Raw genomic sequence first — 25,996 nt, forward strand, 5'->3', positions numbered from 1 at the left:
TTCTTAATTAGGCGGCGCTTTAAATTCATTTAATCTGAATTACATTCTGTTCTAATTCAAATTAGCGCGGCACTCAACGCTGTTGGCCTCCACTTAAATAAACAGTCAACATATTAAGACGTCTCAGACGTGCGGACTTGTCGGGATTAAAGGACAGGCTTTGCAGGGAATCAGGGTCAGATTCGCGGGGTCGCGGGGGTCGCGGGGGTCGGGGTCATTATCAGGCTTCTGGTGCCACTGGGCCGGATGGTGTGTGTGTGTGCAGTGGCTGCTAATGGATTATTCCATAATCAATACGCGTTATAAAATGAATCTGATACAAAAAAATGTTCTTAATTAGGAATATTCATAAATACCACTCAGAAAAATCTATTATCCGAATACTGTAAGGGTTTGCAGTTAATTACTGTAAAATAATCCCTAGGTGCAGTGGATGCAACTTCTTGAAGAACAAAACTATTTGGCAAAAAAATTCCACACCCGAGTGAAAACAGTTTGTGAGCAAACATCAAGCCGCTGAAGACAAACTTCCTTCCTCGTGCAGAAGGAGCAAAGTTTGGCTCATTACGCCGCCGGCGCCGACAGAGATGAAGATGCCGGCTAGCGCCTGAGCCACAATTGCCAGTTACAGTAGGATGGCACTTATCCAAGAACGAGGACGCACAGGTGTAAGTTGAGACGAACACTGTGGAGATAAACAGTGCCGGCCTCCTTGTTTATGCTAATTTCTCATTACAACTGTCTTGATTCAGAACTCGTCGGAGCCTCGACAGCTGCGCTAGCGGCTGCGCTAGCGGCTGCTAGCGTCGCGCGGTGACTGCTCCGTTGTTTGCCGCTCGGAGGCTGGAAGGTTAGGACTTTGGAAGGTTGCGTCTTATTGCGTGTTTTAAAGAAGGAAGCGCAATAAATACATCAGTGGAGTTTCACCGGCTCCTTGCGTGGAGGTGAGGCACTCGGGACGGGGACAACGCGGCCGAGGCCCGTCTCTGACGCGCGGGTGATGGATCGGTTCGACGGTGACCACAAACATTATCGTGCCATTGATCATGTGAAACCCGGCGGCTAAACTTAAACCTTTAAAGGAACGTGCCGACTGCGCTCATCCTTCACCGCGCTGTCACCGGCTCGGGGCCTCGGCGTCGCTGCAGAGCCACCAAACGTCCGCGGCTGCAGCCGCATGCACTTTTACCTTCAATTCCTGGACTGAAGCGTTATTATTATTTTTTTTTTCCTCCTTCTACAGGAGCATCAGATTATTTCAGGGCGCCGGCCCGGCTCCAGGTTCATTCACACACCCAGACCCGGCAGCTGGCATCTCTTCACCTCTATGAATGGCTCACTTTAGTTTGAGGCGATACAGCACCTTTATCAGGCGCCACTCACTATTCCCACTACAGCGCCGTCCATTGTGTTTCCTGCCGGGCTGCGGCTCTTGAGGGGAGCTTCAATAAAGCGGGGTTGTGTGTCTTTGTTTGCCCGTAACACTTGCGCAGCGCTTCGGGGAATTGCTGTACACACTTGTCCAGCAGCACAAAACACTCAGCGCCGTGCATGGGGCCGGTGCATCCGCAGAGCAGGTGACTTTAAGTCTGTCCTGGGTGTGAATTAAAGGCTTTGTTTGGTTGTTTGGACGCAGCGCGAGCGCCACCACGGAGTTAACAGGTGTGGCTGCTGGGGGTTGAAACAGTTTGGCTCACTTCAATCAGCCAGACGCCCCCCCACCCGGTCTCCTGGAAGGCTCTAGTGCACTTACTTGAAAAATAATCAGTCTCTCTTTAGTCAAGCTTTGTTTGGACGTCTCTCGCTTTCAGCCGCCGTAAAACGGAGCGTGGCGCGCCAACGTGAGCCGCTCACCGGCTCAATCCGACACTTTCGACATGGTAAACAATTTAAATGCGACTTGGAGCCATCGGCAGACACGGAGGTGCGGCGCCGGCCCACTTCACCCAGTAATCCAGGCTCGCTTGTTATTTGCAGTAGGAGTAGAGCGCGCAAACCTGATGACAGATTTCAATTAGCTCTGGAGTGAGATTTGGCCGCGGGCCAATAAACAAGCGCACATGCATGTGCAGATCCAAGGTTTTTAATGTAATTATGTTGTATGGACGGCTGTAGGACATTTCATAGCAATCTGTATAACTAATGCACTATGTTCATCTGAGCATGAGGATTCTAACTCACGGCCACACGACGTGTGGAACAAAGACCACGCGTTCCTCTTTCATGTCACAGAGTTGAGCTGGATCAGCACCATTGATCATATATATCAATGCAACCCGCTGGTGAGTGGGAGGAGGCTGCGGTTCATCCGGCCTCCCTCTCCCTCTAAAGCGACTCCGTGAGCGTCTACTCGCCTCCCATGTTACTTACTGAGCTGCAGACTGCCTCGCGTTCCAAATGGTCCGATCAGGTGAGTCTGGGAATCTCAGTCCAGGGGAACTTTAATCCACTACTTCCCACCTGCTCTGGCCCGACTGTCAGAGTGAGTGACAACTGTCAGGGACCGGTCAGCGCGTTCCTAGCGGCAGCAGGCCTGCAGCCAAGGCTTAGCATTAAACTCTGCCCCCACTCCTCAAACGCAGGGCCCGGGATTTGCTCCGGGTGGGTAATCTGACTACGGACCATCTGCTGCTGCCGTCTGCAGAGAGGCCCGGGCGCACGCGCGCACGCTGACGGACGATTACCCCGTCAGGCGGCTTCGCTCGCGGTAGCGGCGCTCGCCGTCGGGCCGCGGGGGACGACGCCGCTTCGGAGAGGCTCTGACTGCGAGGTGATGTCTTTCTCGGGGGACTATGACAGCTGAGGCGCTCGCACGCGTTGCCGAGGAAATGTGATCAGACGCTGTGACAGGCGTTGTGGAGGAGCCGGTCCTCGGGGGCAGGGCAGGGCGGAGATACAGCCTGACTGATTGATTATTTAATTAGGCTTAACAAAATATTCATTAGCCAAGCAGGCTCATTATCTTGTGTAAACAAGTGAAACTCTCTGAGTAAGTGAAAATGATTTTAGGCTTTAAAGTACCTGTGGGGTGAAGAATTAAAAACAAAATTGACTGCCTAACTATAATTGGACTACAGCTAAATTATGGTGTGAAATACTGTTAATAAACACTGGTAGCCCCCAAAATGCAGCATCTAACCCATTAATTGAATGAAGTGATGGTGCTACTGCTGTACAAACTGTCATTTCTCCTCTTATGTATCATTTGAATTTCTTGAAGAGGACTCCATCACTATAACCCTAAGCTGGAATACGGCTGAACACCAGCTCACAGCAAACAAACATCAGCCCCACTTAAAGTCCGCTTAACAAAACAGAAAGGACCATTTGCTGATTTACATCCTCCACACACAGCAGCTGTCCGGTGGCACCTGACGGCTTATAACCTCACTGCGACTCCTGCCTCCACGTTGCCGAGCAACCAAATAAGACCCGAATGAACGATACAACGACTGCCCGTTCGCTTTAGAGACCGCGGTCGGTGGACGTGGTTTTCCAGTCGAGGCTCATCTGCTGGCTGCAGCTAAAAAAGCTCGAAACCAACCTTTACTCAAACCACATATGGTATAATTTCACAGTTCACCTCCTTCTGGCACAAACACACGGACGCTGGCAGGGAGAGAGCATCCCATGGCGATGTTGTCTTTATATCACATTTAATGTTTTCTTTCTGGGGGAATGTTTTGACAGGGCCTGAATAGGGCCTTTGCACTGACCTACATCCTATTCATTGTAAAGCGCCATCCACACAGGGAGCCGCAATCAGGCTTGGCCTTGTGGTTGCCGAGCAACGATATAAGTAAGGGGTTAAATGCCTTGCTCCGGGGCAATTAGCGGTAGTTGATGAGGGAGAATGTTGCGTTGGCCTTTTAAATCCACAGCTAAGGTTTTTCCAGCTGGCCTGAGATAAGCGCGCTAACAGACTGCCGCTGCTGTCTGTGTCATTACTCAAGTCAGTTAGATACACATCTCCCATCTTCATCTGCGGCCGTATCGAGGAACACGGCGAGGACGGCGGGTCAGCGCCGCGCGCAGACAGTGTCGAGACGCTCCCGTCACCGACGGCGCTGAACAATCTGGGTCAGAAGCCCTTGAGCGCGAGGTTTTAAATATACTTCACGGAATTTAGCGCAATTAAGGGGGAATTCTGATTGTTAGCGTTGGCGCCTGGAGCAGTGTCACTGTGCTACTGCACCAAAGACAGAAGCACAGAGCGGAGACAGATGTTTTTATAAAGGTCACTGGCTTCACTTACTACATTTCATGATGTTTGCTCACAGATGTATTCACCGCATTTCTTTCATTCTACATCCTCGTTCTGTCCTATAAGCTTTTGTCCCGCGGCTGCTTTACAAACACAGCCACAGCAACTTTAAGAGGATTGCTCTTATTAGAATATGTTACTGTGAAGCACCTGCCTGACCTTAAGCCTTGACATATTCTGTCTCCTATACATTTTCGGGTGAGAGACATTTAAGTCCTCAAATTTGCTTTGCTTCCCCGCAGTGACTAGATTAACGAGCTGCCCTTTTGCTCGTAGCATTGGCCATATTTCCTGCAGCTTTAGGTTTCTTCGTTAGATATAGAAATATTGACCTTCAGTGCAGTTTATGAGAATGTATACGAGACAAAAAGCAGACATTCATCTATGTAGTGCTGCAAACTGTCCCCATCAGTCTACATGTACAGTATATACTGCACTGTGCCACGTCCAAATAGAGCATTTACACTTCGATTTGAGATATTCTTTTTACTTCTGACCAATCACAGTCTGATCAGTTCACAATAATGAACCTAAACAACTGTATAAACTAGTAGGTGTGTGCGTATTTTAAATAATAAGGTCTGGGTCAGTGCATTATCTCATTATTGTGGTTTTAGATTATGCTTGAGATCTCTGTAACATCATGTGAAATGCAGAGAAGCATCATGCACTTTCACTATTTCCATGACAACCGAAAGTCCAGCAAATCTTAGATACATACAGTTCATCGTGCTTTAATTATTTGGTTAAAAAAAATATTGTTTTTTCCTTTTTTTAAGTAGGACTCGACAATAGGTGAGCAGTAAGTCCCATAGTTTTAGCACCTTGCTCTGGGTTAGAAAGTCTGTGAGCTTCATGCACTTTACTACAGTATGTGCTGACTCAACAACTTGTTAATCAAGCCCAAAGTTATGCACACACACCGTCAGCTGCATGGAGTCCGCTGAGAAATACTCAGATCCCTCTTGAATATAGATATAATTAGATTGTTGCACAAGATCTTGCCAGCAGAATTATGGACTCGGGCACACAAGCTGTGTGAACTAAACAAAATGCAGTGAGTGATGCTGCAGCAAGCAGTCAAAACACTCTCCGGAGCATAGAAATGAAAACATCCGAGGTTTGACTGTCACAGTTTTACACATTTCTACCTGCGGTGCGGTTGTTTTGATGTAACTGGCTGGAAATATAAAATTCACAACTCAAATAGTGTTTCAGCAGTGCCACATATGAACTTTAACAAGCTGTGCAAATGTAAAAACAGCCGACATTTGAAAAACTCCCAGCCCAGAATGTCAAATATGAAAACAGGGCTGGAAAAGTGAAAATAATGAAACCAGACAGACACAACGTAAATGTCACAGAAAAACACTCTTAAATTAATTACTGATTCTGAGGCCAAATGCCAGGTTGTAATTGCCCTGAAACTTAAATGTTTAAGGTGATAAAATTAAAATATTTCATGAATTTCCCTGAGAGCTGTAGCGATTAATCAACATTTACATGGAGCCGCTTGTATTGTGCCCCTGAGTCACACTGGATGACCTTTCTGGCTCTCCTAACTGCTGCAGAGCTCTGGGCTGCATGTTGTGCTACTGTACCATGCGCTACCATTTGCTTATTAAATACAATATTTGATAAATTATTCTGCGGTTTCCCAAACTGACCCACAAAAAAAAAAAAAGACCCTTCCCATCAGGCTCGGGGGGAAAACCTGTTAAAAATGAAAAACATAGGGAAATGAATGTGTGTTTATTGTATTTAGATCATCCATACAGTAGACGCATGTAATCACAGGTTATGAACATCCTGCATCAAATCCCTGTGCAGACAATCCAGAGCCGGACTTGTTCCGGTAGATTTTATTTGCCGTGAGATCGATTGCTCTGGACCGAGGTGACAGAGTAGAGAGGGCGCTTGAAACAAGGACACCGCCATCTTTCCCTCCTGCACCTCTGGGATTTAAATATTAACCATAAAGGATGGGAGATGATTATCTCTGTCACCTTGCCTTAAGCAATGATATTCTGTTTCAACGGTGGCACCAAGAACCTGCTGTGTCACATATTAGTGGGCAAAAAATGTTGATGGGGGAACTGGGCGAAGAGGAAAAGTATATTCTCCCAATAAAAAGGTTAAAGCAGTCAGCTGTTCTTTATTTAAAGCAGATAATGTTTTATCGTCGCTTGTTCGCAGTGACTCTTTTTGTGACGGCTCCTTTGCATCGGTACATTTAGATAACAAGCAGCAAGAAGAAGCACAATAATAAAGCAACAACATCACAGCTTCACAGCCCCGTTCTTTCCCAATTTAACATGTCTTCCCGCAACAGAAGCTTGATGTCGAAAAGCTGTTTTCAAGTTCACAACACAATGTTAAAACCTGACAACAAAGCAACAAAACACACAGAGGACCTTTCCTGAGCTGATGCTAAACTCGTTCCCCTTACAGAAATACAACTGTGTTGCTCCTGCTTTCATGTCGGGGCGACTACAGACAGAAAGAACGCACAAACCTGCACGCGTGACATTATAAACGATCAAATGCGCCGCGCTAAAAACACGAAGGTGACCTATTGAAACCGAGGAAGGCGTCTCCGACAGGCCGCGGCTCGGCGGCGTCTCTTCAGGTAAACAAGATCAACGCTCAGCTGGAGCCAGGGCTCCCACTTTGCTAGTGAGCAGCAGGAAGAGGGAGCGAGTGACACACGAACGCAGCGGAGGAGGAAAAGTTCCAGTAGCCGCACAAACCTGCAGGATTCTTTACTTTAGTTCATGCATTTTTTTTTAAAGACCTCTTTGCTTTCCCACAGTTTCAACACTTCCCATTGTGCACGTCTGGCACCTCGGTACATTTCCACCAGGAAGCGCTCCCTACTCTCAACAGCAGGTTTCCATGACAACATTATCAAAATTCAGCCGCAGCCATCCGTCCGCATTGCAAGAGAGATTGACGTGACAGACCCGGGTTCATTCAATCCGCTCGCTGGTGAAATTGAGCATATTTGTTTAGACTGGAAATAGAATTTCCACAGATACACAAACTATTCCCACTTTCGCTACAGTGGAATAATAAAACGCCTCGATTTAACCGTTTGTGTGCGACCAGGAACGTAAACTATAAAGCCGCTTTCAGGCTTCGGCTGGTTTGGAAGGAGAAACTAGGTTATCTTAAAATTCCACAATAGCAGTGGAGACATAGTCACAGACGTGACTGCCGTGGCCACAAATAGACTGGCGTGTGTAATATTCTAAACCACTTCAGCAAAAACTTGTTTTCACCAACTTTATTCTGCGAGCGGGCTGATGGATTTCACGCTAGTTTAAGGAAAAGCATCATATTACAGGCATCAAACTTTGTAGTGTCCTAAGAGAGCTATGAGAAATCCTCAAAGCCGCCACAACATAAATCATCACAGAAGCACCAGACGTATCAGTTACTGAGCTCTGCACTCTCATGAAAGTCTCAGTCCACGGTGGGAAAGTCAGTGAAGTAAAAGCGTCACTACCTGTCTACACCGGCGTTGGTTCTGGTCGCCTCCTCAAAGCGTGTGGGCGTCTCCGTCTACGCGGCCATTAGAAGCTGAGCTCCCTCACACACAGAGAATACGCTGCACCTCACAGGACCCACACTGACCCACAGGTTCACACAGCAGCTCATCAAACAGCTGAATCCGGCTCCGAGGCCCGAGCTCCGGGCTACGAGTTCATCACCTCCGCCTCCACATCCGGTGCACAGCAGACTTTTTGTTTGTCGACCGACTCACAATCCCAGTCACACGAAGAAGTCCATCAAATATGCATCCGGCCGCGACGACTTCCATGCTCTTATCACAAGGTACACGTTCCACCGATGGCCGTGCCAGGATCATTTATTCATGTTTACTCAGCGGCATTTTGCAGGGAGCTATGTTAAGTTCTGAGCAGATCAGCCACTCAGCCGCGCCGCAGCGCCGCTATGCGCGTTACACAACCGACATGTGCCGTTTGAAGTGAACCTGAGTAGGTGGGAGATAAAACAGTAATGGTCAGACTGCTCCACATCAAACCGCTGGGTTTTGGGCGCTCGCTGAAGATCAGACACGGAGGAACACAGCGAGTGGAGGTGCTCTCATCGTAATAAAGTCAAAATGGGTTTAATGCTCGGAATCTGCCTACACACTGTAAATATTAGCCAGGAGTCAATGAACTATGGAACTCTGTAACTTTTTAGATGAGGAGCGTCTCACTTGCACTAACAGCAGGCCGCGAACGGCTGATGGAAGACGGCACTTAGTTTGTGTAAAGGATGAGACCCCCATTTCAAACAGACAGCAGGAGGCATTTAGATATTCAACGCTTCATCCTGAGATCTTGTCAAGACCGTAACTGAATATAGAAAACGCAGCCCATGCTACTTAAATAATATTGGATCTCGTTTTAAGTGCGTTATCTGGGAAGATCTCGCAAATCTGTCAAGAAGCGATACTTCTGCACATCTAAACCCGACCATCTGAGATGAACGCTCCTCCTCAGATGTAGTGAAATGAACTCCACCTTTGAAGTGTTATATATATTTAATAGCAACCATAAGCAATTATCCCTGACACATTCATCTTCACCTGCACATCCAATAAACCGATTCCAGTTGGGATTCTCTCATGAATATTAATTCATGTAACCCATTAGCAGAGAGAGTCAGATTCTGATGGCCTGGACTTGATGAGCTCTTTTTTCCTGCCTATGAAATAGATTCTATCTATTAAAAAGAAGAAAAAAATAATATCGAAGCAAAGATGTGGGAAAAAGGGATCAAGCATATGGTGCTTTCGACCTCCATCTCTGACCACCGGCCTCCCTGCAGCTGAGTCACTACACCTGTGGTATGATAAGAGCCAGAGCCTCATCTGTCTGGTAGCTACAGGTGTCTTTGCTCAGTATATCCATAAGTCTGTTGGTATATTATGGGATAGTAATTGCATGGGGTTGACCAGAACCTGAGCACCAGCGAGGATGGTGCTTTTAAAATCCATGAGCGTCCATGAAGCGTTCTGACAGGCACTAAAACTTTACAGTGATTCTATTATGACGTCATGTGCTGCAGTGAACCCAGTCTGACACCAGTGTGTGTGTGTGTGTGTGTGTGTGTGTGTTACACTGATGCTTTAATGCTACCAGGCCTGTTGTTACGGCCCTTTAACAGACACAGAGGAGCTTGTGTTTCTGCATCACTTCATCACTTCCAAACATTCATATGGGTTTGTGCCCTTTTACAGCATTATTTAGGATTCGAGAGGCAAAAAACGCCCCCAACTGTCACGTATACGGTCCTGTTAATAGCCCTGTGTGGTGGAATAATACGTGATCATATCTCCAGAGTCGCTGCTCTGTCCCCGCTGCATCCACTTATTCATCCAGGTGCTGGGACTGGATCAATTGTGCCTTTGTGAGGCATGAGAGCCCGTCCGCCTTTGAGCTTCCCTTAGTCAGCAGACTGCTTCCTTAGATGTAATATCCTGTTTCTGTGCTGCATGCTGCAGGTTATTTGTTATATTTCCCTCGGTGCTCCGTGCAATATGTTGTTCACTTCAAGTCCGCGTCTGTGCGGCGGTGCTGTTTGCTTTCTCGCGCCGCTGCATGGGATTAGCGGCTAACGCTTCGGCGTTTATAATGCTGCATTGATGTTTGCTTGAATAATCAGCACGAGGCTCGTTTCTAATTTGTCTTAACCTCGTACGCATGCTCGGCTGCAGGTTATATTTCTTACAATTCCCTAAGAGGCATTTAAAGCAAGATTTAACCAAAACACGCAGCTTCCCCTTTTGGCCTGTGATACATTGTTTTGCTACATTATGCTACTGTAAGACATTAAAACTCCCTCATGACCTGCATCTGTAGCTTATCGCAGGTCACTCAAACTATTATACTATATAGTACTGTCATTATCTCCATCCTTACTGTAATTCATACATTTAAGTACTGTATTTTCAGCTTAGAGTGAGTGAAAAGTGGAAACAAGCAGCAGTCTGTCCTGTCAGATTCCTGAGTTTCGGCTCCATCTGCTGCAGGACCTCATCTGACTCTTTACTTTGGCCCCGTCATAATTAGCGGAGCTGTTGAAAAGTGCCGATGGGCGTCTGGCTGCTTGTACACACAGCCCACTGGATCGGTTTGCAGCGCGGCCTCTTGTAGGAATGGAAAGGAGAAAAAAAAAAACAACCCATATTTCTGCAATGTTTTTAAAACGCCATCATTTTCACCCATTTACCCATCAGACTTTATTTGCACCGACAGCAACATTCTCTGCACCTCTGCTCGGAGGAAGAGATACACTCCGCTCATTGCATAATCATTCCTTTCTCTTTGCCTGCTATACTTAGCCAGGGAGCTCACATGCCTCGGCAGCAGGGCCCACAGACACCTCCATCCTCATGCACTGTTTTCCAAGGACTTTTTGCTTTGATGTACAAAGACCTGGCACTGTTAACATCAGGAAGGTGTGCCGAGCATGCAAATAGTGCAGATATGTGGTATTTGTAGGGGGAAGGCAGAATATTTCCCAGGATCCTTTCTCCTTGCTGCCTCCGCTGAAGGTTACTTTCTGAGTCTGGCTGTGCTCGGGATGTGTTTATGTTTTCATTTAACACTAAAAAAATCATGTTCTCCACAGAATGCCTGCTCCATCCTAAACAGATTTCCTCTGACATTTACCATATGTATTCTTCATTACAGCTGTTCCCTTGGCAAAACAGTGTCTGGAGGGATGCTGACAGGCTATTTATACAGTTATGTTGGTTAAATTAAGACAAATTTTGTTTCATTTGATGCCAGACTTTTATATCTATTTCCATGTGCGATACGGGGGGATTATAATTAGTACCCATCATCATATGTGGGACTCAAGGAAAATATAGTTTCATCTTGAAGAGGATCGGCTCGTTCAAAGGACACGTTCACAAGGACCCAACAAGTGGAAGCCGTTTGACATCCAGTCAACACTGACGCTCGTCAGTGTTAATACACTTTGGGCTGAGGAGCAGAAGACGCGTGTGATTCACTGCTGTTTGCCCAAAGCATTCAGCCATGCAGCCATTCACAGGCCGCATGGAGCGATTCCTAACAAGCTCCTACAACAATGGAGGCTTTTACCCCAGAACCAGGTCTCATAGCAAATCGCAAGTAGACAACAAATAATTAAGATGCATAAATACTGGCTGCATCATTTTTCCTCAACCGTCTGACACGGCTTGATGTATTTTGCAAATAATGACATTAGAATTCAAGTGAAAAAACATCATACGTCAAAACAAATCAGACAAAGTGAAGCACGGCGAATCAAAACAAAGTGCGGAGCGTGTCACTAATCAAAGTCCAAATTGACAATCAGAGCAGCTAAGTGAACAAATATCGCAGCCGACATCTAATGCTAAGTGTTGTGGTTCCTTTCAACGGACGCTTTGATTTGAAAAACATTCCTTCAAACGCGGGGCCTCGAGTGCCGCCGTGACGCCAGCGAGTGCACCTTTGGGCGCCGCTAATGCACCGCAGGATGAATGTTCTTTGAAAAGCTGCAGATTAATTGATGATGGATTCAGATTTAGTGTAAATGGAGCGTGACGCGAGCCGGCGACGCACAGCTCCCGCTCCCACTAAGAACTAGGCTCCATTCCTGGCTGGACTCAGGTTAGCGCCAAGGGCTGTAAGCTAGTGCTACGTTAGCGACTCAACACACAGAGCACGGGGAAGTCATGGATAGAGCGTCTATGAAACCCGCAGTGTAAAAACTGGCCACACTTTTGCTGTGGGCAGTTTTTAGGACTCAGTTATGAAAGGATTCACACACACACACACAGAGTAATGGCGGAAGGAGCGCTCAGACGCTAGCCGTCATCCACAGACGCGCTCCTCCCACTCACGGAGCAGATCTCCTGCCCCGCGCTGCCAGTTTGAACTGCTCCCATCGGGTTTCCGTCTCCGCCGTACAGGGCGGATAGAAGCGGAGGCTCTCTCTCGCCTCGGGCCGTCCAGCTACTAAACTACACAGAACAAGGAGAGGAAAGAGAGGAGAAACACGCGGCTAATGCAGCAACAGCTTTGCCCGTCTACAAATAGCAGCAGAATAGATGCACTTAGCCTCATGACTGATGCCTTTGTTGGACTGCAGTTCAGCTGATGTGAAACACTTTGGCTCAGAAACAATTATTGTAGATGTTTTAGGGGCAACACATTAGATGTAAAGACATATAAGGCGCTGAGTCATTGAAGCAAGCGGTGCCTCGCAGCGGAGTTAGTGCTGAAGACTTCCTGTTCACCTGTTCATTGGCATTTGTTTTTGCTGCAGTCGTCCTACTGTTTCTAACTGAGGTCGTTCACTGTGGGAGGAGGAAGAAGGAGCTAATCGGCTAATGATTTTAGTTCATAAGCGCTTTAATAAAGGTTTTGAACCATAAAATCCAGGTGAGCGCTGATTCGTTATGTTACTTTGTCCATCTCCTCCTGGTTCTGCTTTACAGGATGAGGTTAAGTCTGTTTGACCATGACTTAATTATATGACTATACGATACATATTACACAACTACCGCTGACATTTAAATGCTTCTTTAAATGGAATGATTTTTAATTTCATTATGTTATACAAGGACAGTGCGTTTGAATATACTTATATATATATATATACATATATTTAATTCAACGTCGAATTTGAGATAAAGCTTCACCTACTGACTAATTATTATGAGCACTGTACAGTAACTGTGACTGGTTGATAAATATGTCCTAGAATTGGAACAATGTGACCTTTCACAAATTTAAATGACAATTATATTGTCTTGAGAGACAATATAATTGCCTGCGCTGAACACCACGGGGAGAACAATTAGCTGTAACAAGCATATATCTTTGTATTATCACTGATGTGATGGAGTGAAAATAAATGACTCAAAGCTGTAATTTAGTCTTATACACACACGTTCTGCACACGATCACCCTGCGTATGTACATTACATGATCTGGAGACACTTTGCTCATTACAAGTCGTTCTCCTGAAGTCCGCTGGACACCGGACACGGCAGAGGTTAAGCCAAGCTTCACGTTCAGGAGATGACAATGTAATTAGAATGAGAATTAAATGAGACGACAGCAGCGTCCTGAAGATCTGATCCGAGCTCAGCTCCGCCGCTGAATGGGACTGGCCAGGTCTTTGTAGAAGAAACGCACAGGCAGACGTGCAAAGCTCATCAGGACAGTGCTCCTGTTTGGTAGTAGGTCCATATTCACAGTATCAGATAAGAACATTATAAGGTTCATTTATAAATGAGTTTGACTGCGTAGGTAGTTTTGCTCCTGAGGAGCCAGTGGCGCCCGTGTAGCACTGTTGCAACACAGCGATGCTTGAGGAGTCTGTTTTTTGTTGTCAGCAGGATTTCTTCTCTCTCCTACATAATTCATAACTCTGTCCTTCACTTTTATATAGTTCTACTTGAATGCTAGTCAAGCCCTCTCCTCACAGACAAAAATAGATTTCAGCTCTGAGTATCCTTTTCCTGCCGCGGTGAACCCCGAATCTGACATGGACCTGAAAACTGAAGTATGACTATGGCAAAGTCAAGTACTGTACAGTACTGTACGTGTGTACATGACAATTACACTGTAGTACGACAATATGATAAAACGATGTTGATATATTCTCGAGAAATGTGGGAACTCTTCTTTTTGTTCTCCTGTTAGTTGTATTTATTTATCAGATAAAAAAAGCCAATGAACAAACAGAACACAAACCAAAGTAAAACAATAAAGCAGATGTGAAGAAGCCATGGACCTCCAGAAACCTGCTGAGTACAAAACTTAGACTAAAGTACAAACTCTCAGCCTGTAGAGCATAAATCCAAGAAAGATTAAAGTGACGTGTGTGAGCTCATCCATCAAACAGGGTTAAATCAAAGAAAACTAAAGAGCTAAGAAACAGCGTACATTAATCAAACCACATGATGATTCCCAGTCATTACAGTTTTTGCACCCATAGTCGTGCTTTCAAATGTTTTTATTAAATTTCTCATTTAAAACAAATCCCAAGAAACCAGAGAGCGAGAACTCAGGCCAATCTCTGCTCCCTTCACCAACACCTCAGTATAATTTACTTTTCAGGATTTTTTATGCCCGTTCCTGAAATGAATAGTTAATGAAAGCCTGTTGAGTTCAAAACCGTCTTACCACTCTCTTTCTTTCATCAGTACTATTTTCTATTAAAGTCTGCACATTTCTATTCTATCACCATCAACAAACACTGTAGGAAAAAAGCACTGATGAAAAACTACTAATATGAATAAAGGAAGAAGCTGGATTTAGAAAAATATTTTATATGACTTATATTTTTATTTGTATCAAAGGTAGACCAAAATTTCAGAGGGAAACATTGATTAAATAAAGAACTAAACACACACTGTACACGAGGACATCATAGCCTAAATCAGGGAACTTCTTTTGAAGTAGAATCACCATCTGATATTTTTATGTTGAAGTTATTAATGTTTTTCTTGGCACACGCTCCCGAAAGAACCTGCCTAAAAGTTTTTTTTACAGGTTTTAAAGGAATCCCATTTCTTATAATTTGTTCATCGTGTGCCACATGGAAACATCAATAGGGTTGAAGGTCTGCACGTATGCGATAAATCTGTCACTGCATTAGATGTGTTTCCAGAATAGGTCAGTCATGTTGCCATTAAAATTGCAAACACACTAAATGGAAAAAGATGTTCATACTGTGTGGTCGGCGCTTTCAAACAGCTGCCCCGCTTTCTAATAAGGAGACGCATGTGAAAGACAATTTCCTACATCAGATCTGGGAGATGGGCCTATCTATTTCTTGTTGAGCCATTTATCTTACCAACGCTGATGAATTCATTATGGTGACAATTTCTGTAGCTATAATGACATGCCACCAAAAGACCAGCCCCTGGTTGAAATGGGAAACGCAGCTATCCACCCCCATTATTGGAACGTTGCCGTCTTGGGAGCTCCACCTTGCTTCTGTTGGCTCTTATTGCTCGGTACACGTTCTAAGATGGATTCAGAGCACCTTCAAACAAGAATAAGGTTGACCAAACCTAATTAGCAGCCAAACCCGCACCATATTACCAATTAGAGTATATATCACACAACGTCTTATTAGGCTAAAATGACACGGGCTGCTGGGAAGTCTAAAACCAGCAGCTCCAGAAAAAAAGCATACAACTTCCTGTAGAGCCTATGATTTCCCTTTATTTACATGCCAGTGAGCCCCGGTGGCTCGTGAGCCGATAACGGCCCCCAGGTAACTATGTAATAAAGGAAAATGCTCAATAACAATAACTCCTTATGCGGTCAAATTAAGACGACTCCCATCTGGCGAAACCACGTGAGCACGTTCCGCGAGAAGGAAATCACAGAGACGGACTGAGCGTGCGTCCACTGCCCACGTACAAGGCTGGATGGGATGTATGTCATTGGATTATCCTGCCTACACCCCCCACCCCCACCCCCTGTGATTTCAGTGTGGATCTGTGACACGGGTGCAGGCATTTAGTGCGACTCCCAAGTGTCGCTGGCAGGACAGCAGGACCCCGTACGGCTCCAGGAAGCACCATTCATCATTGTCATAAGACCAATCATCCGCATCAGCAGGGCCCGTTTTTTCAGCGGGAACAATGAGACCCATTAAGCGGCTGTACCGACCCCGCTCTCATCTATATCATTTCCCTTTTACCCTGTAATTTCCAGTAAATACCATCACGTGGCGTAAGAGTCACCGCCACATCGGTGTTGCTCAAAACTACAGCAGAGTCTCCTTTGTAATAAAATACTAATCGCACACGTGAGGGTGATTTGTGGACCGGGGGTCACTCACAACCGACCGCGGTGATTATTAGCTTTTACTTCACTCCTCATCAGAGACACACAGCAAACCTTCATGATGCTGACGTTCTAGGAAAACGTGGTGACACTGTTCTAAATAAAGGCCTCAAATTGCCGGCGCTGTGAATGTTCCAGGTGGTCCACTCCGGCGCCAGCGCGCTCTGGCCTCAGGTGTACGTGTTGTTCGGGCAGGGTGACAAATCGGGCCTTTCTAGCGTACGCTGCTGTTCGCTTGATCTCGTCGCCGCTGGTGTAGTGGGAGGCGATCCGGCGAGAACCTCGGCGGCCCCGGCCTGTGAGCTGCTCGCTTCAGGTACAAAGGCTTGGCAGGAAAAGGTCCGAGCGGCGCTTGCCTTAAAATTCACCAGCTGCGGCGCCCACTGAGCCAAGAAGTTAATTTCAAGCCATGTTGGCGGTACACAAATGAAATGCAGTTTATTTTGGTCGCTTAAAAAGTTTTCACGAGCCCATATACCTCGCCTGCTTGTATTTGACGCCGCGCACGCCGGAGCCCGAGCGTGAAATCCAACTAAAAAATGTAAAATTACTGGTCAATCAAACAGCACATCCCCCGATCTCAACGCGCTGGCAGCTCTTACGAGACATTCACGAGGCTCATAGAGCGCGCTGAGCTTTCTGCCCACACTGCTCCCACGTTCCTGCAGCTTGTTAATGCACATTCCAACAAGGAGAACCTGAGGCTTTATTCTCCCTCAGCAGATCATGAAAGAGGATGTTAGCTCACTCGGCTTGATGGAGCTCGCCACTTATGCGAGATAGCGCCTTAGCCAGTCTCTGTGCAAACACACACACACACACACACACACTGTCCACATCTGGAGCGATGCACCTGCACCTCCTGAGAGTGGTTCAATTCAGTGCACGCAGCCAGGTTTCCGCTGACCTGTGCCAAAACAGCTTACAAGCAAAACCATGCATCATTTTCTTTGGCTGTCCAAGCAGCAAATGGACAATATCATCATCTGTATCAGTCACTTCAGGACATTACTATAGTTACATTAGTATCTCAGCAAACATTTCCCGATACCACGCCATGAATATTTCTTGGCATTATTTTGTGCTCGGCTGCACAAATATTTCCAATCTGCCGTTCGCCTTTAATTCTCAAATTGAACTGTATACTGAGTAACGTTAAATTGGATGCGGTGTGTACATCAATCACGGGCGGACGCATGGCTGCGGAAGACAGCTGCATCGCCGCGAGCCGGCGGGGAAGCTGCTCCTGCGCTGTCCTTTTCAAAGCGTTTGCTGCGAGGGGCTGTGTTGAACAGCGGAGCAAGAAAACATCCTCCAGCCTAACAGCCATAAACAGGATTGATGTCTGCAACCAAGACATTTGACTTTAACCAGTCGAGCTTGAGAGGAATCGTTCGGCTTCATTGAGTTGTGCTGAGGTTTTGATGGAATTGTTTTTGCCACAATGTTCTCTTTACCTGTTGCCGGCTATTATCAGCGGATGCCGTGTAATGGGAGGATCAAAGGGAAGCTAGCGTTATTAGCTGGAGAGCTACAGTAGGCGATGAGGCGCCGCTGAGACGGAGACAACAGAATTTCTGCAGCTGGGAACAGAGTTAGGAGTTGAGGTTGACTGAGCTCAGCTCAACGGAGACGTCTTAATTATTTATTGGCAGCAAACCAGCAAAATACTGTACCTACATGGATGCTTCTGTATACATGAACACGTTATACTAATACTAATACGAAGATATGAATGAATAACATCTAACATTGAACGCTATATTAACATATATTAAACTTTACTTCACCTCATCCCTACAAACAAGCTGGATTTCAGAAATATCTAGTATTTATGCTCTATCTCCACCTAACAGGACTTCACTCCACTCAGGTTTTAGGCAGAAATCCACTGACGCACTAATCTCTTAACTGCACAGCTGACAGCCGCAGAGGGACGAGGAAATAATGAAAATCCCCAACAATTAAATCTCAAGTATCTAAAACGGATTAAGACAACACGCTGCTGTCACTTCAGGTTCCGTGGTAAAACGGTATTAGAGAGGTCCTCGAGGCTGAAAGTTTCCTCGGCGTCGAGCTCTAGGAGTCACACTCGGCTCCCACACAGGAGTGAGACGCTCACGGGACCTGAGGCCTTGCGGGGCATTGGAGCTGAGCACCATTCTGAGAGGAGTCCACAGCTCAAGGTGGTGCGAGCCACAGGATGCATCTGTTTCTGCTGTAGAAACTCCCCTGTTTCTTCACACAGACATGGATTCCATTATAAGTTTTGCCCACTTTAAAGTCAGTCTATTTCTACCTTACCCACTGTATTCACCTCTGCACAGTGAAAAGCTCGGAGGTGAGGCAGGTGTGAACATCTGGCCAGATTCCAGCCCGGCTTCCGTCTTCGTTAGGGGCATTTATGCGGGTCCGGCGTTCCGCCGTGCAGCCTCCGTCTGGCTCAGCTTCCTCACTGTCGGGCCGAGCGACGCCACTGGAGTGTGCATGGAAATGAGCCGGTGGAATAATCCAGGGCGGCATCTGCACACATCCTGCACGCCGACATCTCGCCGCACATCCAGAGAATGTGGTTAAGTGGCACCTTCCACAGTTATTCAACAGCTATTCAGGGCAGCGAGAAAGAGAAAGTGGAATCATCCATTTATCCTCAAACCGCTTTTCAAAACGAATGAATTCCTTTTAAATACATAACTAACCTACATCTGTTTTGCTTTATTGTATTATTTCCAGCACCCGAATGCGGCGAAGGCGTAGTAATAATGCTTTTTTTCTACCCGTTTCGACTCATTTCTGGGCTAAAAAAAGAGTCGATTTACTGAAGTGCCAATACTGTATGTTATAAGACGCATTGGAATTTAATTCCAGATGAAGCACAATTGGCAGATTTGCTATGAGGCCGCAAAGGCTTTGATAATTGAAAGCAGAAAGTGAAGCAACGCAGGAAAGATCGAAATAAAATGCGAAGAACTTCTTACACTGGAAACTCCGACGATACTTTGACTTCTACTTTGAATGCGTTGCTCATTGTAATCACACACGCAACCTCACAAACAGAAGCTAGCGCGTCTCTCTGTCATTTAATTACTATTAGCACATTGGATACATTATCTTTAAGGATTCCAGACTGAAAGGCTGCTGCATATAATTAGGTAAATGTTATCAACGTCTGTGGAAGCAATTCCGCATTTCTTATTCTATGTCCTGAGCGAATAGTTGATTGTAATCAAAAGTGCTTTATCTAATCAGTGCACTACAGATTAGACCACATTATGCTGAATTAGGCTTCAAGCGCAAAGGTTTGACTCCATCTGCCCCGTGCCCATCAGCAAGTTTCACGTTAACACAATCAGCTCGAGACTGTGACAAGCAGATCTGCAGAGATGATTAATGGGAATCGTTGGCGCTAATGAGACAAATGTTGGCTGTGAGGTGGCGTACGAGGAGGATTTCCTAATATCTTGCAGAGGTACTTTCAAGATTTAGAGCAGTTTACGCTTTTAAATAATGACAGACTACGAGAATTGTTGTTTTCCTTTTCTGGATTAACGATCCAGCAATCACACCTCTCACCCGCTGCGACGCGGACCGCCGAAGAATCACCAGCCTCAATCACTAATGCACCATGGGAAGAGAAGGGAATCCTGTTTGGGGGAACACACCCTAAATAGCATTATTTAGTCTAATTTCAAGCATTGTGGCTGTGTTTGTAATTGACCTCAAATTACCGAGAATATTCGTAATTACTTCATACTTTAACGTAATCATGCCCCCAATTCATGAGGAGAAAAACATAAACACGAGCATTTTGAGCGCTGAGGAATTAGCATTTTCTGTTGCGTATCATCTGCTGAAAGGATGATGAATAATTAACAGGAGCTCCATTTAATGCTAGAAGAATGCTGATGAAATGGCTTCTCGCAAACCTAAAGAAATTTATACCCTACATTAATATATATTGGAAACGGAGGCGACATTAATATAGATTGGTATTTTCTGTATATGGGTCAAATGTCATTAATGTAACCGGGTTTATGAACATGGCGGCCCGGTGTCTACATGTCGGTTGGGTCGTAGAGCGCAGAGAACGGCACACAATGAGAACACGCTAGACAACCGCGTGCTTTGAACACAAAGACACGTGCTTGAGTCTCGGCGTCGCTATGGAAACGCGACGGCGCGCATTCTCTGCCACGGCTGGGCTCGTTGGCTGCTTTAGGGCACCTCCCCTCAAAACGCGCCGTTTTTTGTTTTTTTTTGACAACTTGTCACGCGCTTTCAAATCGGCACCAGGAAGTAAAAAGCTGCGAGCAGGTACGAGCCATAACAGTTTTTGCGACAAATTTGCCACATGCTGATGAACAGCGGATGTTTTTTTATGTGTTCGGGACTGCCGCACGTAAACACACAACTTTTTATTAACTACTGACGAATATTCACTCATGAAACAACCAAATCCTATAAACCGCAACGGCGTCCCGGCTGAGACTCCGCGCTGTTTATCCCCTTTCAACAGGTCTGTGTTTACAGCTCCGGTTCCCGGGACCCAGTTCCTCCAACGCTCCGCAGCCTCGCGGCCGCTCGCCGGGCCTCCGTCGTCGTCTTTGTGTCCTCTCCACCGCCACGACTCCAGGAATGAATTATAAAACAGCAATACGAACCGAGCGAGCGCACCACAACGTTGACACAAGCGCGTGTAGAGCCCAGCACACCACTCGTCCCCTCGTGCCCACAACTGGAGAAGGGTTAGTTTACATTAAAAATTAATGTCCCATTATGCCCCCAGGGCCACTGCTGCTAACCTTGGTCCAGATACAGGCGGCGCCGTGTCCTCGGGGAAGGACCCGTGCCACCTGGAGTTACTGGGCTGACCCAAATCTGGGGCAGCAGCGGTGGAGTCTGCTGTGACTCACCTCTATAGAGCTACAGCAGCCAGACGACCTGCTATTGTGTATGCTCTTTGAATCCTTTCTTCCGTCTTGCAGGCTATTGTAGCTATAGCATCAGAAGTAATGAGACGTACTGTATGGTGACCTAGATTCATGTTCAGATAAGCCAGTGTTCATGCGGATGAATAGATGCCACTGTGTGGGCTCTCGGATGCGCTTTAGATGTTTCTGATCAGGAAGTGACACAGAATCACTCGATAACATCTGCCTCAAAGAGAAACAAAGCTTTACTGTGACGAATGTTTGATCAGATCACTGAGAAACATGCAAGTAGAGCATGTGAATAATCAACTAAATCAAACCTATACATGTTATTATGCAAACAATCCATGCATTTCAAGAGACTAAGCTGCATCTTTATCTTGATATCATTAATATATTGATCTATTCCTTTTACTTCCACTCTATTTTATATACGTGTCTAATATTTAGCAGTATATGATCAATAAGCAGCATATGTATCCTGTGATCATTACCCCCACAACTCATGTTTTATCTCCATCATACAGGTTTAAGTGTAGTGTAAGAAAGTCCTGGCTGCAGAAGCAACGCTGGCCTTATCATACACTGCTCCAGTTGCGTTACAGGGTGTAATAGCAGTTGGAGATTCTGAATGAAAATGAGAATCACATTCGCTCAAGTTGAGAATGGCGAAGATGCGGGGGAATGATAATGTATAAGAGTTTCTTATTTCCTCTGGTAAGCACTGAAGTGGATAATTAAATGTAAACTGCCCAGTATAATTTGTCATGTCACGTGAAGGACCCAAGGCGTTTTCACAGTGAGCAGATGCTACTCAGCACTTCTCCAGCACATTCTTTCATATGGGTCGCACTTTCCTTCGCTGTTGTCCGTGCCAGATGGCTAAGTTAGAGGGCTTTGCCTTTCAAAACCACCTTTGTGCACGTTTTAATAGCTTCAAACCGAACGTTAATGAGAGCTCAGAACATACAGCTGTTTCCCAGGTGCCTTTGAGCAAAAGGTTAACCCCCCTCCCCTTCTGCTTGTAATATTGACTTCACTGTAATCGAATGGGTGAAAGTGTGGAGGAAGAAGACTATAAAGATCTAAAACATGCAAGTTACAGTACACACATCTAATGTTAATTTACTTTTTATCAATACAGATCAAACCTGGTCCAGTGCGACAAAAAAGGTTAAAAATTGATTTTGTAGTAAAATTAGAATTGTAGAATTTTGGTGGATGATGTCAAGAAGGAAATTCATTTAAATGGGAGGGGAGGCGCTGATTGCAGGAGGAAACAGGTCCATTGTACTGTGAGAAGCAAGCAGGCTCAATTCCTTAATTACACTTTTAACAGACTGATTAGCAAATTAGGAGTAAACAAGGTGAACGGCTTATTTGCATGACTCAGTTTGTAAATTACATGATTTGTTTAAATGTTCCCTCATTTTTCAAATCAAAAATATTTGGTTATTGTGAATGTAACTAGGACTGAAAGACATTTGGCATAATTTATATCTAAGATTGGATGAAATTAACATTTTGCTCACCTGATTTCAATGCAAGTACAAATTATGAAGATTGATGTCACAGAAACACATTTACAGTACATTATAGTACAGTTGTTATCGAGAAGAAGAACAGTTGTACAGCAAAATAAATGCTAAACAATAAACAATCTGACCAAGCGTGGCCATTGTTATGTTTTACTCATTAGGCCACACAGACCTAATGTGTCAAGCCAACCATCGTGAGCCCCGTCTTAAAGATTGTGGGGGGGTGGGGTTGCTGCCAGAACATCTGCAGTTATTGATCCACGAGGCACAAATGGCCTTCTGATCCATATCACAGTAAAATCTTATCAGTGACATACAGGGATTTTCTGTGACGTGTCTCGTCTCCACTCAAGCTTCATCTCTGAATGCCTGAAAAAGAGGCTGCGTTCACCAGACGCGCAGGTTATATGCATTTCCCAGCACACATTATTTGCACCATGCGGTCGATGTTAGACTTATTTGCATGAGCACGAGGCAGAAAGTGGAGTTCACAGTCCAACCTGGCTGTAAAAGTCATCACAGCACCAGAGTAATCAAAGAACGGTCATGATGAGACACCCTTGAACGAACCCCGGTGGAGCTCCCTCAGCCTCGTCTGTGTGTTTTAAAATCAAGGGCTGCCCCCTGACCTCTTAGCCCTCACCCCCTCTACTGAAGCCCATACAAAGCAGTCCCTCTTGTTCAACATCTCTCTTTAAAACAAGCAATTTGAAAGGTTATCTGTGTTATAAATTATTGTTCCAACTTCCATTGGGGCGTTGCACGCGCGCTTGGGTCAATACTCTCCCGCAATATTAAAAAACTCAATCTGAATTCTGGTGCCCAGCTCCTTCCCAGAGAGGTTTGTGCTTTGGATGCTGAAGATGTAACCGTCTCCATGGCAACGTCAACTGTCATTTTCTCGCTTAATACTACCTTTTTTTAGGTCCCTTTTTCTCCAGTTCTCGTCTCTTATCAGTGCAGAAATCTTATCATTGATTAACCCAAGAATTTCATTACAGTTTATTGCAAGAACCTTAAGTCACCTTAGAAGATACGGAGGCGAGATTACAGATGTCATTAAACATCTCTCCAACCTAATGACCCCTTAAAATGAAGTTTACCGTACGTAGCAAAGAGACGTCCAAGTTTAAAGTGCTGTATTTATAACGGTACTTATGTGGTATTAGCAGTACTTGTACAAAGTACCACACTGTATCAACACAGTGAGGTCTGGAGCTTTTGTAGGACATCCCATAATGTCAGAGGTGTGTTTGATTGGGGACAGAATACACTGTCCACCTTCAATGCAGTTTTGGCCCAAAAGGTTTGAAGCTGCCCTCCTGCTTTGCTGCGAGCATAACGGGAACATTGCCACGGTAGAAAATGTACCTTTAAAAGCTGCACCTCTTTAAACGTTCAGCATGGAGAGCAGCAGATGGCGTGTCACATCTTTACACAAACCATAAAGCACTTGAGAAAGTCAACGCCATCAAGAGCAGAGCAGCCTTTCAGAGAAAACGAGGCACGTACCTTAGTCACCAAACCACATTTAAACCATTCAAGTTTTGAATGTAATTGTACATTTTTATTTTAAATGACTGTTTGGATAAAGCCACAGCCTGTAGATTGTCATGGGACTGTCCATCAAGTCTAAAATATATGTATGTATATGAGGTTTGAAAATATAAAAATAGACAATTAGATTAGCTCAATATAATAAAGGTTCAGTTAATGAAGGGAATCATCAACTGCTCAGTCACGTTTGTTCTGTGCTTTAGTGCACGACTAGCACAAAGAAACGGGACTTTGTTACATTACAAATGCACAATGCAGCAATTGAATTCAATGCTAACATCTTTATGGTTTTCACTTCATTATGAATTAAACAGATACAACTTTAATGCTGCTTTGTTCAAACTACATAAAGAAACGTCTCTGGGGCGTCTTCGCCTCCGTGTGGGACGTCTGCTGTTGCACCGTGTGTTCCTTTATTTTAGGCTGCGATTCAAATCAAAACAACTGGAATTTATAAGGTTTCACTATAAATGCCTGAATTCACATACAGTATAAACTTAAACACTAAAAGACCAAAGCTTAACCTAAATTCATTGAGTTTTATCTATTTTACCTCACACATTATCAATTTTTTCTGAAATTCCTCTGAGAAGCTTGGATCTGGAGCCCACAGACTTTATGCTTAAAGTTTGATCTTACAAGTACAAAACTAACATTTGCAAGCGATTGTGCCCAGCTGCGTAGTCAGAGTTAAGCCCGTCGATGTCTTTGGAGAAAAATCGCACAATGAATGATACATTGAAACTGTAAGAAGTTATAATAAAAGCTGGTTTTGTGAAATTAATTTTCTTTGTATGATTTCACCATGTATAATAAAACTATAAAATTAAATTATACTATAACTATAAATTATCATTGGATAGTTTATAGACTTAAATCCAAAGTTAAATAAAGTAGCATATGAAGCCGCCTGGGAGTACAATAAGCAAACACCAGCTGTGAAGTTTGAGATACCTGTCAATCAAGTATATCTTGAAGTACATTAAGTTTTTATTCTCATCGCTGAACAAGCCCTTTTGTCGTTACTGTCCAAAAAAGCCCATGTGACCACTTAACTCAGTTACAATAGGAGTCATATCCCTTTTAAACCTTCGAGTACATAAAGTTCAGACTGACTTTTATAGGAGATGGGAAGAGGCTACAACATCCCACCACATATGCACAGCTGCTAATCTAGTGCATATTATTTGAAGCATTGAAAGTATAACCCCTGCTGCTGTGTCTGCGATGGGAACACCTTCCCACAGCCACTTATCTTAAGGCCGTTTGGCAGCTGCAGCAGGTTTTGGCCGCGGCTGCAGTCGCGTGGTTGCCTTCTGTTGGAATCCAGGCTGAGGAGGACTTACACCCTCCATCACAGTCGTGCCGCTGATTTCTGTCTCTGTGACATCATCGGCGAGGCACAGAGCACCCCCTAAAAAGGCGAAATCAGCGCTGTAGGATTTGAAATTATAATTCACTACAGTTATTTCCCTGTCTGTAAATGCACGCGAGGCACCAGTGAGTCATAACAAACAGACTATCGTCACAAGCATATTGGACATAATCGCCACTTAATATACACGTAACATTTACTTTATTGAAGGCCAGTGACTCATTGGCTTCACGGTCTGTAGTCTCCTATAAAATGTTAATATGTCTCCTTGAGTCTTTTAAGTCGAGCCAAGTTAACACTTGCAGCACACCTAAAACCCATATCAAACAGCAGCAGCTGCAGAGAAGCCCCAAGCCACCTCAGCTTAATCCAATTTGACTGGCCATCACTGTGGGCGATGCTGGATGGAACTTTATGTGAGGTGGATGGAGCTTTTTACTCTGCATTAGTGGGAAAGGGCTTATCGG

At 45.0% G+C, this 25,996-nt stretch overlaps 1 protein-coding gene and 1 long non-coding RNA gene across 9 annotated transcripts in view; one reads left to right on the top strand and one right to left on the bottom strand.

The window, feature by feature from the left end:
• eys (eyes shut homolog) overlaps positions 1 to 25,996 on the bottom strand; it is a 183,533-nt gene that overhangs the window by 100,218 nt on the left and 57,319 nt on the right. Inside the window, exon 1 of one of the 7 annotated variants that reach the window (XM_055502296.1) lies at positions 2,371 to 2,503. The exons of the other annotated variants lie outside the window; for them this stretch is intronic. The gene's annotated coding sequence lies outside the window, so the exon portion shown is untranslated. Of the gene's footprint in view, positions 1 to 2,370; positions 2,504 to 25,996 lie in introns of those variants that run through there. 7 annotated transcript variants of the gene reach the window in all.
• Positions 20,100 to 22,717, top strand: LOC129603002 (uncharacterized). 2 transcript variants are annotated; one of them, XR_008692524.1, is made up of 4 exons: positions 20,105 to 20,442; positions 20,645 to 20,873; positions 20,941 to 21,079; positions 21,587 to 22,717. It is a non-coding gene; the product is annotated as an uncharacterized LOC129603002 (long non-coding RNA). The 2 variants fall into 2 exon arrangements; XR_008692523.1 differs by having other exon boundaries at positions 20,100 to 20,442; positions 20,645 to 21,079.

The sequence above is a fragment of the Betta splendens genome, chromosome 15, assembly GCF_900634795.4.
Source record: "Betta splendens chromosome 15, fBetSpl5.4, whole genome shotgun sequence".
NCBI lineage: Eukaryota > Metazoa > Chordata > Actinopteri > Anabantiformes > Osphronemidae > Betta > Betta splendens.